This window comes from Rutidosis leptorrhynchoides, chromosome 1 (assembly GCF_046630445.1).
Source record: "Rutidosis leptorrhynchoides isolate AG116_Rl617_1_P2 chromosome 1, CSIRO_AGI_Rlap_v1, whole genome shotgun sequence".
Classification (NCBI taxonomy): domain Eukaryota; kingdom Viridiplantae; phylum Streptophyta; class Magnoliopsida; order Asterales; family Asteraceae; genus Rutidosis; species Rutidosis leptorrhynchoides.
The window spans coordinates 192331249-192351944 of record NC_092333.1 but is presented as its reverse complement, the minus strand read 5'-3'; positions in this window follow the sequence as shown (position 1 = coordinate 192351944).

The window sequence follows — 20696 nt, the reverse complement described above, 5'->3', positions numbered from 1 at the left end:
GCAAACAAAAGTTAATCCTTCTAACTTGACTTTTAAAATTAACTAAACACATGTTCTATATCTATATGATATGCTAACTTAATGATTTAAAACCTGAAAACACGAAAAACACCGTAAAACCGGATTTACGCCGTCGTAGTAACACCGCGGGCTGTTTTGGGTTAGTTAATTAAAAACTATGATAAACTTTGATTTAAAAGTTGTTATTCTGAGAAAATAATTTTTATTATGAACATGAAACTATATCCAAAAATTATGGTTAAACTCAAAGTGGAAGTATGTTTTCTAAAATGGTCATCTATACGTCGTTCTTTCGACTGAAATGACTACCTTTACAAAAATGACATGTAACTTATTTTTCCGACTATAAAGCTATACATTTTCTGTTTAGATTCATAAAATAGAGTTCAATATGAAACCATAGCAATTTGATTCACTCAAAGCGGATTTAAAATGAAGAAGTTATGGGTAAAACAAGATTGGATAATTTTTCTCATTTTAGCTACGTGAAAATTGGTAACAAATCTATTCCAACCATAACTTAATCAACTTGTATTGTATATTATGTAATCTTGAGATACTATAGACACGTATACAATGTTTCGACCTATCATGTCGACACATCTATATATATTTCGGAACAACCATAGACACTCTATATGTGAATGTTGGAGTTAGCTATACAGGGTTGAGGTCGATTCCAAAATATATATTGTTTGAGTTGTGATCAATACTGAGATACGTATACACTGGGTCGTGGATTGATTCAAGATAATATTTATCGATTTATTTCTGTACATCTAACTGTGGACAACTAGTTGTAGGTTACTAACGAGGACAGCTGACTTAATAAACTTAAAACATCAAAATATATTAAAAGTGTTGTAAATATATTTTAAACACACTTTGATATATATGTATATATTGTTATAGGTTCGTGAATCAACCAGTGGCCAAGTGTTACTTCCCGACGAAGTAAAAATCTGTGAAAGTGAGTTATAGTCCCACTTTTAAAATCTAATATTTTTGGGATGAGAATACATGCAGGTTTTATAAATGATTTACAAAATAGACACAAGTACGTGAAACTACATTCTATGGTTGAATTATCGAAATTGAATATGCCCCTTTTTATTAAGTCTGGTAATCTAAGAATTAGGGAACAGACACCCTAATTGACGCGAATCCTAAAAATAGATTTATTGGGCCTAACAAACCCCATCCAAAGTACCGGATGCTTTAGTACTTCGAAATTTATATCATATCCGAAGGGTGTCACGGAATGATGGGGATATTCTTATATATATGCATCTTGTTAATGTCGGTTACCAGGTGTTCACCATATGAATGATTTTTATCTCTATGTATGGGATGTGTATTGAAATATGAAATCTTGTGGTCTATTGTTACGATTTGATATATATAGGTTAAACCTATAACTCACCAACATTTTTGTTAACGTTTAAAGCATGTTTATTCTCGGGTGAATACTAAGAGCTTCCGCTGTTGCATACTAAAATAAGGACAAGATTTGGAGTTCATGTTTGTATGATATTGTGTAAAAACTGCATTCAAGAAACTGATTTCGATGTAACATATTTGTATTGTAAACCATTATGTAATGGTCGTGTGTAAACATGATATTTTAGATTATCATTATTTGATAATCTACGTAAAGCTTTTTAAACCTTTATTTATGAAATAAAGGTTATGGTTTGTTTTAAAAATGAATGCAGTCTTTGAAAAACGTCTCATATAGAGGTCAAAACCTCGCAACGAAATCAATTAATATGGAACGTTTTTAATCAATAAGAATGGGACATTTCAAATAAATTCAGAGTACACTGGATCATGTTCATCTCTATGCGAAGAACGTGACCGATTTGGTCTCAGACTTAATTCAGCAACAATATCCTAAAATTAATCACATATTTGAGTTCCTGGACACTTATTTGCGCTACGAGATGCTTTAATTCGAATTCATAACATCCAGAAATCTTCAAACCTAAAAGTCAACTTTCGTTCATACTTGGTCAACAGTTTGATTCGGATGATTCTGGATGATAAAGGATATGAGGATAATTTTCGAGTGTTCCTTTGAGGTTTCTAAACAATTTTCATCAAGGAATCATAAGCTACAACATCTCAGATTTCGACTTTAATTTTTCGGTTCTACATGTAGAAAAACGACATTGTTCAGCCAAATCTTCTCAATTTGAAGCTGTTAATGGGCTCGATTCTTCTCAAATCTTCTTAGTCGCTGCTTATGGAGTACTTACAAGTCGATTTCAACCTTCAATTTGATGAATTTTTGAAATTCAATATTCATCAGGTCGATGTTCTTCATGAATCCGATCTGGTTACCGATTCGGTATATGGTTTATATTGATTCAGTTTGTTATGAATTTGATACTCGGTTGATTGAAGCAACAATCTGATTTGGTATTGCCCTTGACTCTCTTTCGGTACCGATATGATTTTCATTCTGTTCTCTCACTTGCTTCATAGATGATTCGGTATATGTCTTTGATTTGATAGTGACTTGGTAGCTGAAGAAGAATCCCATTCGGTATTGGTCTCTTATTCTAATTCAGTACTGTTGTCATTGGGCCATCAAGTTATACCGAATTGGGCCTTGAAGCTCTACCGAATTAGGCCTGGAATATGTTTATTGGACTACAAAATTTAAAACAAGTCCACCAAACTATTTTCAGCCCAACTCACCGAATCTGGAAGATTTTATCTGTATTTTACAAGAACAGTCCCTGACAAGTTTCAGATTTTTACATGACTAGACCTCTTACCGAATCTAACACAAATTTTGACACTTTTAAGCCCGGGAGCTTATCAGAATTTTCAGAGATAGTCCTTTACCGAATTTGGACCTCCAAAGCTTATTTTTCCACTACTTTTGAGGCTCGAATTCGCACGGCTTTTCTCATACGCCTTCTTTATGATTTTTGGAGATTTGCCGAGCACGTCAACCATTTTAAACAATGAATCTCTTATTTCATACGAGCATCATTGTGGGGGAGATATAGATATGGTTGATGTGCGTGTGACTTCTATACATGTACGGTATAGGACTCGGACTTCAAAGAAAGAATTGTTTGTTTGGGGGGAGCTAGAGACTCGAAGAAGATCCTACATCATATGAGGAGTTTTCTTATGACTAATATCGAAAGTACTCTTTGGAACGATGAAAGTTTAAGAGGCGTGTCTCGATATTGAAACCGACGGTATTTACGTCATGACACTTTGATGAGAGCCCATGTACTTTGAGGGGGGAGCTTCTAAAGTTTCAAAACGACTTCTCAATGCAAGCAAATTCTAAAGACATATCACAACAAAGTCAAGGGAGGGATTGATGGTAATATATTTAGTTTGTGATGTGTTCTTCTATGCGCATTCCGCTGTGCACACTCAAAGACCATTGAAAGATCAAAGATATCACGATGAAGTTCAAGTCTTAAACAAAGTCGAAAGAAGATTGTTAGCGTGACAATTCGAGGATCTAGGGGAGGTTGAAGCGTAATGATTGACCAAGACGATGTTAGAGATGCGAAATTCATTTGATGATTCAAAGTGAAGATTTAAGATCTTCATCAAAGACCGTACATCATTCGGGGGGAGTTAGTTAGCAATACTTGATTCTTTCCTTGTAATGTTGTATGTTTACTAGGGAGTTAGTTTTTGGAAACTCGTCTCACTCCTGGGGGGAGATTGTTAGGTACCCGAGAAGGAGTAAAACGTGTTTCCCTACCCTTATGGAGGATCCTTTATACGAGGCTATATAAAGGATCCAAGGCTCCCTAGATTAACTAAGCTTAGCCACTGTTATGTAGAGATTTCAAGAGAGCCGTGGAAAGTCAATCTTGATTGATTGACTTTCTCTCTCAATCTTAATGGCTAATCTTCACATTCATTGATATTCATGAGATCTAGGATCCTACACCTGACTTTAATAGAAAGCTCATTTGTCATCTTATCAAGGAGAACTATCGATGTCCAGCAGGTAATGCTTGGAGGAATGAGGATTCAGACTCTAACTATGAAGTTACAGATGAGGAAGGACAAGGTGATAATCAGAAAGCTGCTGGTAATGTTCAAGGAGGAGATAAGGTTGATGACAAGGTTATCGAGGGTGATGATGAAGCTACAGAGGAGGATGTCAGCTTGATTCAAAGGAAAAAGGAAAGGAAAGGATCCTATGACCTCAGAACAGCTCAAGAAGAAGGAGAAAAAAATGAAGTATTCTTATGAGTCACCTCAGAGATCATCACAAGGAGGTTCAAAACAACAAGCTCAGAGGAAGCCATCCGGTTTCATGAAGGATGCAAGGGCTACTGTTACATCACCAAAACCTGCTACCACAACACCTCAGGTCATGTCAGATGAATATAAGACTCAGCAAAATCTGTTGATGTCTTTGGTCACGAAAATAACCAATCTAGAAAACCAAGCTACTGAGGAGAAGAAGATCAGTAATGTTAAGATTGAATCGTTGGTGGAAGAGAACAAGAGGTTATCTGATAGGTTGGATCGACAGAAGAGTAGGACAGATAAGTTGAAGAAGAAGTTTTTGGCAATTAAGAGTGAGAACAAGGAGAAACTGAAGAAGTTGAATAAAAAGATTGAACAACTTACCTCTGGTAAAACAAAGTTGATTAAGGAGAGAGAAGAAGAGTATTCTTCTGATTTTGAGAGAAGGTGATGAAAAATATGATGAAGAAGACGCTGGAACTGGAGGACCCTCTTTTGAAATACCATTAGTGATACCTATTCGAAGTTTTAATGAATATGGTGAGGTCTTTACTGCTGAATACTATATGAATTATTCAAATGTTTTTAATGATGCAGAAAAGGGGGACGTTCCACCAAGTGAGTTTCCTTTGGAACACCTTACTGCTCTAGCATATGACAACGAAAACGATACGGAGAATGCAGAGACAGCTGAAGCTGAAAACAAGGCTCCACAAGAAGAGTCATTGTCAAGTATCCCTCCCGAATCAATCCAAAATATCAACTTAAGTGATTTTGATCTGTTCGAAGATGAGAAGAGTGAAGATTCTGTTGGTAAAGATAGTTTGAAAGAGGATGTGATTATTGAGTTCGAGGACTAATTTGTGACAGAATCTGATGAAGAAGAAGAAGAAGAAGAAGAAGAAGAAGAAGAAGAAGAAGAAGAAGAAGAAGAAGAAGAAGAAGAAGAAGAAGAAGAAGAAGAAGAAGAAGAAGAAGAAGAAGAAGAAGAAGAAGAAGAAGAAGAAGAAGAAGAAGAAGAAGAAGAAGAAGAAGAAGAAGAAGAAGAAGAAGAAGAAGAAGAAGAAGAAGAAGAAGAAGAAGAAGAAGAAGAAGAAGTTGAGATTGTTATGCCTTCGCTTGAGCCATACTCGCATCCGTCACTCAACACCTTAAGTGACTTCTTCAATCTGAGCTGTGAAGAGAAAGGAAAGAACTTAATTGAGTTAGAAAAGGTGAGGAAGGTATACAAAGAACAAGTGAAAGAAGTGGATGTTATGATAGAAAGGAACAGGAAGATCCGACATGAAAAACTGCTCTTTGAGAAAGAAAGAAAAGAAACTGAATTGAAAGATAAGAAACTCCGAGCCGAACAAGCTAAAGCCGAGACATGGAATGAGATTAATGAATGGTTCAAATGTGATAGGGTTAAAGTGAATAGAAACGTTAAGGAAGATGAAGATCGTCAAAGTTGGTGGAGACAGAACGTTGTTAACCCTGATTAAGTAGATAAGCCAGAACTCGACCCGAAGTTTGTCAGTTTCTATGAGAAAGGTAAAAGAACCAAGAAGTACTCCAAGGGTAAAATTTTGAGTTGGGGCTATTTCAAGGAGATCAATTGTTTTACAATCAAGAGGGAAGGCGGAGTTGATTATATGGCACGTCCAAGTCACTTCAAAACTCTACCGTACTTCGAGATCATGCAACTTGCGAAGCTGAAGATGTTGAACGCTGAAGATTGTGACCTTTCCAGGTGGTTTCAAAGAAAACTAAGATATGAGTATAAGATAGGGAAATGGGACATCTTTAAGTCAACGGCCGCTAGGTTTTCAATACACCCGACAAAGAAAAATTCTAAGGGAGGACCTATCCGTGTTGTTAAGTTCCATCCAGCTAAGTATATGAAACAATGTCCCTTGATACCATTAACCAAGGATATCTTTAAGAACTTCAGATGGTGGTTCTATGATGAGTTGTCGGAAGAAGCAGTGATTTTGACTGCGATTGAGAAGGAAGATGGTAGCATACAGTCCGACAATGTGAGGATCTTGGATCCTATGTGGCTAAGGAACTTATCGAGATTTGATGTGGAGACTCTTCACCGTGTGATCGATGTCTACATTGCATACCTCAACAGGAACAGTGATGCTCAAAGCTCAAACCAAGTTCAAGCCAGCTGATCTATGTCGGATACGGTGTTACTCGTTTGTTTTTAGTTTTTGATGTTTGTTTATGCAATAGAGAGAATCTGGATCTGTAATAACTTTACTAAACTGTTTGTGTTTATGAACTTGAATGATTTATGGACTTTTACTTAATTGTAATAGATGTTCAAGGTCCTAAGGGGAGTTGTTGATGCATTTTATGCAAGTCCCTAGACATCTACCCAAGTCCATCGCAGGTACAACAGTTTACAGGCCAGCATGATCGCTCGTTATTATCCTATCTGTGTTTGTATGTGGTTACAGGTACTGCAGAAACGCGATATGGATATTTGACTATGTTAGACTTAGTCAGACGTACGACTGAAGCCTCACTCGTATGGCTGACAGGCTCATACGCATGGTTGATGCTGAGCTAAGTCACAATTGCAACCTAAATGAGAAGACACGAGTGAGTGATCACCCGTACGGCTGATGAAGCCAACTCATACGTGTGATGGATGACTCGTACGGGTGAGTCAACAGTAGGGGTATATAAAGTCTTATGTTCTTCATTTTAGGTTAAGCCTCTCATTTGTTATGCACACTCAGATCTGGTGAGCTCCTTCGATTATCTCTCAGCCCAAATCACCCAGATGGTGAATAATAGCTCTAGGTGTTGATCTAATCACACTTGATTTAGTTGTGGTTTGACTAAATTAATCCCAAAAAGCTTAACCTATTCACTAGAGGATTTGATTTACTAATTCTGCCAATGTGTGAGTTAAATCTGTTGATTTCTAAGTTCCTAGTCATGTTTCATCAAAAATCGAATGCAGTCTTTGAAAAAACGTCTCATGTAGAGGTCAAAACCTCGCAACGAAACCAAATAATATGAATTGTTTATAATTGATATGAACGGGACATTTCAGGAGGACTGTGAGAACTAGTGATGGATGAAGCACATAAGTCAAGATACTCAGTTCATCCTGGCTGAGACAAGATGTACCAAGATTTGAAAGCATTTTATTGGTGGCCGAATTTGAAAGCCGACATTGCTACTTATGTTGGGAAGTTCTTGACTTGTGCTAAGGTCAAGGCTGAACACCAGGAGCCATCAGGGCTGCTGACTCAACCAGAAATTCCACAGTGGAAGTGGGAAAATATTGCAATAGATTTCATCACTAAACTGCCAAGAACCACGAGAGGCTACGACACTATTTGGGTTGTTGTGGATCGTCTTTTGGGTTGTTATGGATCATCTCACTAAGTCCCACATTTCTTCTGATAAGAGAATCTGACAGGATGGATAAGTTGGCACAGGTTTACATAAAATAAATCATCTCTAGGCATGGAGTACCTATATCTATTATATCCGATCGTGACAGCAGATTTACTTCTAGGTTTTGGAAAGCCTTACAAGAAGCAATGGGGAATCGTTTAGATCTGACTACCGCATATCATCCTCAGACCGATGGCCAAAGTGAACGAACTATTCAAACTCTAGATGACATGTTTCGAGCATGTGTTATCGATTTTGGAAATGGATGAGGTAAGTCTTTGCCATTGGCCGATTTCTCATACAACAATTGCTACTATACGAGAATAAAGGTCACGCCTTTTGAAGCACTGTATGGAATAAAATGTAGATCTCCTGTATGCTGGATCGAAATAGGTATAGTCAGTTGACAGGTCCCGAGATTTTACATGAAGCAACTGACAAAATTTTGCAAATTCAAGAACGATTGAAAACGGATAGAAGTCGACAGAAAAGCTATGCTGATGTGAGAAGATGACCTTTAGAATTTCAAGTCGGCGATAATTCATGCTTAAGGTATCACCCTGGAATGGTGTAACGACCCGGAAATTTCCGACCAAATTTAAACTTTAATCTTTATGTGTTTCCGACACGATAAGCAAAATCTGTAATGTTGAGTCTAGAAAGTTTGAAATCTATATGTAGGTAATCAATTTCCTTTTGACCATTCCTGACGATTCACGAACATTGATGTGAATATAGATACGGTATGATAAATTGTAATATATTATATGAAATTATAAGTTAAAATTTTAATTGTTACATTAACAATATTATCATTAATTTTATTAATATTACTATTAATATTAATATTTGTAACATTAATATTATTATTATTATTATTATTATTATTATTATTATTAGTATATTTATAATTAGTATTATTATTACTATTATATTATTTGTATAAAGGGTATTATTATTATTTATTGTTATATTTATTATTAAATAAGAATAAATATTATACATAAATACAAATACATAAATATATATAATTTATATACAGATAATTACAAATATAGATAAATATTAAGACTATTTATGTAAAAGCAAATACAGATATATTTATAGTAGATTAGTTATCTGTTTTGTCAAGCTATTACACCCGTGACACCATTGTATAAACATCAACCCTACCAAAAATCAAATTCATCATCTCTTATTCTCTGTATAAAGCCATCGATCCATTTTCTTTCCCCTTATCAAAATCTCACTACGTAGGTTACTGAGTAATTGGGGAAAACACAGAAAAACTTATATTTTTTTTTCACGACATTGTTCTTCACCTTTTTCATCATAATTCAATTTCGAATGAAATTCAAAAATCTAAAAATGCAACTTTGTTGGAAATCGCCAATGTAATCTTTCTGTAACTTTTCAAGATCCAATTCCATCTAACGACTTTTAATTTTGAGGTCAAAGGTTTTGTATAAAAAAAAGTCAACTCTTGTTCATTAATTAAATTCGAATTTTATGTGAAGATTCAAGTTAAATTAACAATCCTAATAGTTTCTAGGATTGATTTGAAAATTGTTTTGTGTTATAAAGTTTTGTCTAAACATTATCAAAACGAAAATCAATTATTTTTTTTTTGGGCAGTTGCGAAGCAGCGAAGCAGCAGGCCTTCTTCTTCTTAATTTTTTTTTTTTTTGGATAACAATTAATTTGGTATAGTTTTAAATATAATAAGGAATCTAAAACATTGTTATTATGATTAAAAGGGTCGTTCGATTCCTGAAAGGAAGAAGGAAATGATAGAAACAGAAAGAATAAGCTATATACATATATATGGGTGGTAGTATTTCAGAAAAATAGCAGTAGAGAAATGGTGTGGGGTGTTAGTGTATAAACGAGGGGTCTCAGGTTCGAGCCCGGGCAAGGGCAGCTAATTTTTTTTTTTTGAGACACTTTTCATGTGAGGTAGTTTTCAATATCAAAGTTTATTATTATTATTATTATTATTATTATTATTATTATTATTATTATTATTATTATTATTATTATTATTATTATTATTATTATTATTATTATTATTATTATTATTAATTATTATTATTATAATTATGATTATTATTATTTTTGTTAGTATTATGATTGTAATTATTAATATAAATATTATACAAGTATTAATTATCACATAATATTATGATTATAGTTACAATTAATATTATTATTATTATTGATATTAAGTATTAGGTTATATTATCAAGACTATTATTTTCATTATCTTAGTTAGTAAATGTGACGACCCGAAAATTTCCGACTAAATTTAAACTTTATCTTTATATTATTCTGACACGATAAGCAATGTTTGTTAAGGTAAATCTCAAGGATTTTAAACTATGTTTATACATTCATTTAAACCTCGACCAAATTCCAATGATTCACGAACCATTAAATGAACATATATGAATATGTATGTATATGTGTATATGTTATAAATTGAAAATATCAACAAAGTATTTAAACGTATAATGCTTTATATGAACGTATTTGTTTCAATATGATTATCGACGAAATTAAAAAAAAATATATTAAATGATTGAATTATCAGAAACATTGAATTATGATTACAAGTCTCTGTTGAGAGGTCCACTATAATTTGAGAAAATCTATTCCTCTTAACGATATTCGGAATAATTTGTAAAGCTATTTATAAATAAAAATAAAAAGTGTCATTTACGAAAGTTAGACAAAAGCTAGTGGAGAATTGGTTTCCATAATATTCTATTAATCTATTTTCAAACGTACAAAAACGTTTTCAGTTTAAAAAGAACTTTATTATTAAAACGTATATAACTTTTATAAATATCTAGAATCACTTTTGACAACTCATTACTTAACCAGTATAATAAATATAACGATATTTATATTTTATTTCATTAAATATATATAATGATTTAAATTAATATTATATATATTTATACGCGTATTATACATACATAGTTTTTATACTTTTACTATACTTTAACTTTACCTTTACTTTACTTTTACTTTACTTTAACTTTAATAATTCACTTTAATAATTCATACTTTAATAATTCACTTTAATAATTCATACTTTAATAATTCACTTTAATAATTCATACTTTAATAATTCACTTTAATAATTCATACTTTAATAATTCACTTTAATAATTCATACTTTAATAATTCACTTTAATAATTCATACTTTAATAATTCACTTTAATAATTCATACTTTAATAATTCACTTTAATAATTCAAAAATCTATTATAAATAGAATTCAATAGGTTTCATTATTTCATAGAAACTTGAAAATATATTTCTCTAAACTCTCTCAATCGATTTACATATATATATATATATATATATATATATATATATATATATATATATATATATATATATATATATATATATATATATATATATATATATATATATATATATATATATTTGCTCTGTATTATTTCAAGATATTATTAGTATACATAAAATATTACGACGGAGTGATGTCCGAGTGATTTCAAAATAGTTTTTTTGAATGAGTCGAAGCTAAGGAAATTATGGGTTATAGCTATGGAGGTGATGGATATGGTTCATGGGTATGCTCGTAAGGTCAATCTAGTGTTTATCATCTCCGTTGCGTCTACGTACTTTCCTGCAATATTGAATCTCAATATTGATACGTGAGCACTCATAACTTAACTTTTATATATCAATAGTGTATCCCTGACTAGTGCTCGAGTATATAGGATTATGCATGCTTGTACATTCGATATTGTCCTTAGATAGGTTTGTTGAATCCTGAATTAGATACATATGCTACTGAGATAGGGTATATGATATGAATGTCATTGGAAAGCTAGCGAAAAATTAAGAACTTTTCATTTAGATATCGAATGGTTTCGATGAACGGATTTGAAGTTATAGTCAACTGAATTTTAGTATTATTGTTAAAATGATTATTATTACTATCGTCGTTATTATTTTAATAGAAATATCATTGTTATTAAAAAATATCATTATTACTATTATGTTAGTATTATCATTTTATCATAATAACATTTTTAGTAAATATAAATATTGTTATTTTTTTATAGAATAATAATAATTATTATTACAAAATAATACAACTTTTACTTATTATTATTATGATCAATATTATTTTATCAAATAAATAGGGGATACAAAGATATTTTTCACCACGCGTAATATAATTACATTAATAATACATACCACTATAGTTTTACGATATTAAGTGAACTTTATAAATTTTACTACTTAAGATATATAAAAGTATATTTTATCATATATAAACGTTAATATAAATTTTTATTAATAAATGACTTTTATTATTATAAAATCTAATAAATATATTTAAATATATAAAACGACTATAGTTAAGTTATATAATAAACACGTATAAATTTTATAAGTCATTTTGGGTCAAGTTGACTTTTGTTGACTTTTGCATATTAGTCTCGAGCATTAGGATTGTGGTACACTATGACTTGACCAAAAATTGTTAGACAAATATTGACCAATATATAAATATATATAATTAATATAGGTTCGTGAATCCAAGAACCAACCTTGCACTTGTTAAATGACGTTATATGTATTTTTACTACGAAATACAGTATGGTGAGTTTCATTTGCTCCCTTTTATATATATTTTTGGGACTGAGAATACATGCGCTGTTTTTTTTAAATGTTTTACGAAATAGGCACAAGTACTAAAACTAATTCTACGTGGGTTTAAACCAGAAATATACCCTTAGCTTGGTAACATTAAACTACTTGTCTATGTACGGTAGGCGCGAATCCTAAAGATAGATCTATTAGGCCTGACAAACCCCATCCTGACTATGGATGCTTTAGTACTTCGAGGTTATTTTAAACACACCTGATCTGGTGTACTTCAGAGGGTAAACCATGAACGTTAAGGCTTGTTACCGGGTGCCTACAATTTATAGAATACTTTTATACACTTACGAGTGTACATATATTTATAAACAGAAATCTTGTGGTCTATTAATATATTGAAATGATTGTTATGATAAACCTATGAACTCACCAACCTTTTGGTTGACACTTTAAAGCATGTTTATTCTCAGGTATTAAAGAAATCTTCCGCTGTGCATTAGCTCATTTTAAGGATATTACTTGGAGTCATTCATGGCATATTTTGAAAGACGTTGCATTCGAGTCATTGAGTTCATCAAGATTATTATTATGTCAATTATAGTTGGATGTATTATGAAATGGTGTGCATTCCGTCAACTTTCGTTGTAAAGAAAGTTTGTCTTTTAAAAACGAATGCAATGTTTGTAAAATGTATCATATAGAGGTCAAAATACCTCGCGATGTAATCAACTATTGTGAATCGTTTATAATGTATATGAACGGGTCCTTTCAATAAACTTTACATTTCTATTAAGAACTACTATTATTAATATTATTATAAGTATTATTCTATCATTAATCTTATTATTATTAATATAAGAGTTAGGATTATTAATAATATTACCATTTTGAAACAATACATTATGTTATTATTTTTCCAAACATTATTATTTTTATTAGTAATAACAAGTATTATCATTTTTACCGTTACAAATATTAATTTAAGTATTATTACAAATACTAGTTTTGACAAACAAATAATATTGATATATATATAAAAATATATTTAACATACATAACTTAACCATACAAATGCTTTTTATATACAAAAAGAATATACTTAATGAAATAATTAAAAATATATATATAAGTTAATAATATAAAAGTTAAATCACTAATGGTAAATACATATATTTTTGTTCGATTACAAATATGTATATTAATAAAAATACAAATGATATAGGTTCGTGAATCCGAGGCCAACCTTACTCTTGTTCAATGATGTTATATGTATTTTTACTACAAAATACAGTATGGTGAGTATATAGTCCCCTTTTAAACTTTAAATATTTTTGGGCTGAGAATACATGCGCTACTTTTATAAATGATTTACGTTATGGACACAAGTGACTAAAATTACGTTCTACGTTGAGTTGTACCACTGTATATCTCCCTATAACTTGGTAACTATTAATTACATGGGCCAGTATAAACGTGAATCCTGTTGATAGATCTATCGGGCTTGACAACCCCAACCGGGCTGGACGACCAGTATTCAACGGTTGCACAGTACTTCGTTTAGGTGGCTACACTTGGTACGGTGTAGTGCGATTATATATAAAGGGAATATGTGCTGTTTTATACTTGTAAAGTTTGGTTACCAAGTGCTCAACAAACTTAGAATGCTTTTCATACACTTGCGAGTGTATTATGTTTAAATATATGAAATCTTGTGGTCCATAGTTATAACGCTGCTAGCATCAAACCTATATCTCACCAACTTTATGTTGACATTTTAAAGCATGTTATTCTCAGGTACGAATTAAGTCTTCCGCTGTGCATTTGCTCATGTTAAGGACATTACTTGGCGTCGATCATTGCGATAGGACCAAATGTTGATGGCTTCGTCCAGGAGGATTAGGACTGGTTGTTAAAGTTGGTATCAGAGCGGTGGTCTTAGCGAACCAAGTCTTGCATTAGTGTGTCTGACTAGTAGTTATTAGGATACATTAATGAGTCTGGACTTCGACCATGTCTACATATCAAAAGTTTTGCTTATCATTTCTAGTCGAAAATCATCTGCTTATCATCCATAGGAAATTGCCTGCTATCATTCATAAGTCAAGAAACGTCTTACTGCACTTACTGCATTAATAGTGTATAGACAAAATTCATATCATAGCGTATCTGATAATTCATATTTTAGCGCATCTGTAGACTTACCTGACATATGCCATAAATTCCTCTGTAGTCTACGAAATCTTTAGTATTACAGATATATGGACATTCTATATAGTTAGAATATTATCCGATATCTGAAAATCATTTCACATCGAAGATCCATTCCATCCACCAAATTGCCCTCTTAGCAATGAACTTGAAGCACTTACCGGCGAACCTATTCGAAACACCAACTTCTTTTTCATTTCTAGAGTATCTCACCACGACTATATCATAACTTAGACTCTAAACCTTATTCATTCGCTCGTTCCTACCGACAATCATCCCGGTGTAATAGAAGAAGTCAACGAGCTTCGCGCTCGAGTAATCAATGTGGAGGATATGGTGCAAAAATTACCAGCTTCAACAACGTCAGCAACATCAACAGTACCACCAACATCAATACCAGTACCACTAACAACCAAAGTTTCAACATCACACGCCTCAACATCTCATTATGCACCCCGAGCATAATCATCATTCTATGTATCATTTTACATCAATTATCTTCGTTCTTCATGGCGATTATGTAATCTCTAATGTTTTAGAGATTATGTATTCTAGTTATAACGGTAAATCAAATGAGATTAATATTATATTAACTCATTGAATCTATGATTACATCTGAAGAAAATATATATGTAAGTATATTTTCATAAAGATTGTAATTAAAAATTCTTTTGTGCAAACTGTTAATGGTGAAAATATTTTAACGGGTAGGTAATACCTGAGGAATATTTAGATTTCACATTAATAAGTTACATTGTACATTCTTCGAATCTGATTCAACACTCATTTACTATCCTACTTACATCCACAGATATACGAATCCGTTCACCACAGAATAATCATTTTATTTAATTTCATATTCGGATTTTGACTTCACAGAATCCAACAAGTGGCATAATGAAGAAAACATTGGACACATAAAATTTGTTAGAAACAAACAATTTAAATATGAGAAGAATTTTGTTAAGAATCCACGCTAACTGTTCCTAGCTAACTGTTCCTAGCTAACTGGTTACATTTTATTTATCTCAATTTAATTATCGCAATTTACATTCTCGCAATTTACATTCTCGCAATTTTATTTATCGTCATTTAATTTCTGTTATTTACTTTACGCACTTTATTTATCGTCATTTAATTTCTGTTATTTATTTTACACACTTTAAATATCGGGACACGTATACAAGGTTTTGACATATCATATCGACGCATCTATATATATTATTTGGAATAACCATAGACACTCTATATGCAGTAATGCGGGAGTTAGCTATACAGGGTTGAGGTTGATTCTACAATAATATATATAGTTTGAGTTGTGATCGAGTCTGAGACGTATACGGGTCATGATACGTATTAATTAATTCGAATATTATATATTAAACTATATATGAATTGTTGAACTGTAACTGTGGACTATCGACTGTGGACTAATAATATTGGACAATTAAAATGAATTAAAATATTGATTATAACATATGAAACTAAACAATTCTTCAAGTTTGCAACTTGATTTCATCTTAAACCTCATTTGTACCTCGACAATTACAATCCGCGTTCAAATCTTTCATGATTTTTGAAAACACCTCGATCGGAAGGATAAACCAGTCGCACTTCATCTACGGAAGACAAGATTTATGCACTTGAAAAAATCTCGAACCCAAATTCATAGTTTAACACGTACCGTGTCGAATTATTTATCATTTATTAGCAAAAACAACCTTACGATTCCTTTTCAAAGTCGTCAATTTTGTCACAGCTCCAGCAAGTTAACTTCGACTTCTCAGTAAAACTAGTCTTATTATAACCTCGATATATATACGTTGTCCTTTCGCCGTCGTTACCAGAGAACCTTTTATATTTCACGACATCATCAGCAGATGCACCAGCAGCTCGTCATCCGCAATCAGTATTTTGAAAATCTCGCAGAACTTCTCCAGTTATACCTATAACGTCTACCCTTAAGAATTACATACTTCGAATGTGAAGTTTCTGAAGGACACCCTGAACTGCGAACTAGTTCTTGAAATGCTGGTGAAGCAGCAAAAACTGTAAACGACTTTAACAAGTCAAAAGTTGACGACAAAGTACAGTGTGCTGGTAAAGCTCAGAAAAAGATAAGGTTTGGAACTGGAAAACGGATTGAGCAAAGTATGAAAGAGGCTGTGGATAAATCACAAGAACTGAACCTGCTTTCAAAGAATCTAAATGATTCAGTGCTTACTGAAACCGTTAGTAAGAACCTTACTCCTTATTCTAAACCTTTCCAGATGATATTCTTTATCATCATTTTATCTTAGATATTATAAGATATCTTCATATCTTCCATTATACATATTCTACATATTTCGAGAGATATTTTCGCAACTATTCTTATCTGAGATCATGTATCTCTCCGTAATATCTGCGTTATAACATAAAAGAAACTGTGTTAGTTTCTAAATTCTGAAACCTCCGAATCTAAAATATGAATGTTTTGAAGTAGTGTTGGGAACTGAAGCATGAATTAGTATAATATAATGACACTTGATCAATGTCATTATATTACAGTAAGTCATGTTGAGTTTCTAATGGAACGTGTTGATTCACAGTACCATCATCATGTGCTATGTTACACGGCTCTTACATTCTATTCAATTTCTAAAAAAATATCAAGAAAATATTTCTTGATGATTCAGTCTTTTCTAGGGTATTCTGGTAGTTCAACAAATCAAGATCGTGCCATTACGATTTCTTTCTCAAAACATTAACAATGTTCATTTCAAAATTCGTATGTGTGAATTCTGGACCATTGCAAGAGATGCTTAATCGCAAGAAGAGGAAACGAAAGAATGAAGCTCCAAAATAGAAATTGGAGTATAAATCGCAGCAAATAGAAGAGAGTATTAACTGTGGATGACAATGAATATAGAAGACAGAAGCAGGGACATCGAAGTATTAGGGAAGATATAAAACCAAACAACCACCCAGAAATTACAAATCGTGTATATCAATACGTATTGCCACGTAAAGGTACGGGAAAATTAATAAAACTATAATCCCAAGATAATAGTAAAAGTAAATAAGATCCTCCGGTGATAGATGAAAGAGAAGGATGACAGATGTGAAAATTTAAGGTATATCAAGGATCAGAATGGGATGGAGCATATTGGCGAATGCCTTGAAGTAGAAATTAAGGAGAAAGAGTAGAAGATGTGAGTTGTGGGAAATAAGGAAACGAAAGGGGTAGATTTATAGTGAAATAACCGACAGAGCAATCGAAACAGATTGGCGCATTAAATCAAAGAAGACCATAATTTTCTTATTCGCCGAAGAATCAAATCTTTTAGATTTTCAAGATTTTCTTTTAAATCCCTTAAATTCCGGAAATTCATTGTGACTACGTCAAAAGTTAAATCTCTATCTCTATCTCTTGTGACAGCTTCACTCGTACGCTTCACATAATAGAATTGTTTTACCACTATTACTAAATGGTGATAAAACTCTAGTTATCAATTCATATTTGTCATAAAAATATTTTACTGTTAGTCATGACGATCTCGATCAAATTTCGGGGACGAAATTTATTTAACGGGTGGGTACTGTAACGACCCGGAAATTTCCGACCAAATTTAAACTTTAATCTTTATGTGTTTCTGACACGATAAGCAAAATCTGTAATGTTGAGTCTAGAAAGTTTGAAATGTATATTTAGGTAATCAATTTCCTTTTGACCATGCCTGACGATTCACGAACATTGATGTGAATATAGATACAGTATGATAAATGGTAATATATTATATGAAATTATAAGTTAAAATTTTAATTGTTACATTAACAATATTATCATTAATTTTATTAATATTACTATTAATATTAATATTTGTAACATTAATATTATTATTATTATTATTATTATTATTATTATTATTATTATTAGTATATTTATAATTAGTATTATTATTACTATTATATTATTTGTATAAAGGGTATTATTATTATTTATTGTTATATTTATTAGTAAATAAGAATAAATATTATACATAAATACAAATACATAAATATATATAATTTATATACAGATAATTACAAATATAGATAAATATTAAGACTATTTATGTAAAAGAAAATACAGATATATTTATAGTAGATTAGTTATCTGTTTTGTCAAGCTATTACACCCATGACACCATTGTACAAACATCAACCCTACCAAAAATCAAATTCATCATCTCTTATTCTCTGTATAAAGCCATCGATCCATTTTTTTCCCCTTATCAAAATCTCACTACGTAGGTTACTGAGTAATTGGGGAAAACACAGAAAAACTTATATTTTTTTTTCACGACATTGTTCTTCACCTTTTTCATCATAATTCAATTTCGAATGAAATTCAAAAATCTAAAAATGCAGCTTTGTTGGAAATCACCTATATAATCTTTCTGTAACTTTTCAAGATCCAATTCCATCTAACGACTTTTAATTTTGAGGTCAAAGGTTTTGTATAAAAAAAAGTCAACTCTTGTTCATTAATTAAATTCGAATTTTATGTGAAGATTCAAGTTAAATTAAAAATCCCAATAGTTTCTAGGATTGATTTGAAAAGTGTTTTGTGTTATAAAGTTTTGTCTAAACATTATCAAAACGAAAATCAATTATTATTTTTTTTTTGGGCAGTTGCGTAGCAGCGAAGCAGCAGGCCTTCTTCTTCTTATTTTTTTTTTTTTGGATAACAATTAATTTGGTATACTTTTAAATATAATAAGGAATCTAAAACATTGTTATTATGATTAAAAGGGTCGTTCGATTCCTGAAAGGAAGAAGGAAATGATAGAAACAGAAAGAATAAGCTATATACATATATATGGGTGGTAGTATTTCAGAAAAATAGCAGCAGAGAAATGGTGTGGGGTGTTAGTGTATAAACGAGGGGTCTCGGGTTCGAGCCCGGGCAAGGGCAGCTAATTTTTTTTTTTGAGACTCTTTTCATGTTAGGTAGTTTTCTATATCAAAGTTTATTATTATTATTATTATTATTATTATTATTATTATTATTATTATTATTATTATTATTATTATTACAATTATGATTATTATTATTTTTGTTAGTATTAGGATTGTAATTATTAATATAAATATTATACAAGTATTAATTATCACATAATATTATGATTATAGTTACAATTATTATTATTATTATTGATATTAAGTATTAGGTTATATTATCAAGACTATTATTTTCATTATCTTAGTTAGTAAACTTTACATTTCTATTAAGAACTACTGTTATTAATATTATTATAAGTATTATTTTATCATTAATCTTATTATTATTAATATAAGAGTTAGGATTATTAATAATATTACCATTTTGAAACAATACATTATGTTATTATTTTTCCAAACATTATTATTTTTATTAGTAATAACAAGTATTATCATTTTTACCGTTACAAATATTAATTTAAGTATTATTACAAATACTAGTTTTGACAAACAAATGATATTGATATATATATATAAAAATATATTTAACATACATAACTTAACCATACAAATGCTTTTTATATACAAAAAGAATATACTTAATGAAATATTTAAAAATATATATATAAGTTAATAATATAAAAGTTAAATCACTAATGGTAAATACATATATTTTTGTTCGATTACAAATATGTATATTAATAAAAATACAAATGATATAGGTTCGTGAATCCGAGGCCAACCTTACTCTTGTTCAATGATGTTATATGTATTTTTACTACAAAATACAGTATGGTGAGTATATAGTCCCCTTTTAAACTTTAAATATTTTTGGGCTGAGAATACATGCGCTACTTTTATAAATGATTTACGTTATGGACACAAGTGACTAAAATTACGTTCTACGTTGAGTTGTACCACTGCATATCTCCCTATAACTTGGTAACTATTAATTACATGGGCCAGTGTAAACACGAATCCTGTTGATAGATCTATCGGGCTTGACAACCCCAACCGGGCTGGACGACCAGTATTCAACGGTTGCACAGTACTTCGTTTAGGTGGCTACACTTGGTACGGTGTAGTGCGATTATATATAAAGGGAATATGTGCTGTTTTATACTTGTAAAGTTTGGTTACCAGGTGCTCAACAAACTTAGAATGCTTTTCATACACTTGCGAGTGTATTATGTTTAAATATATGAAAT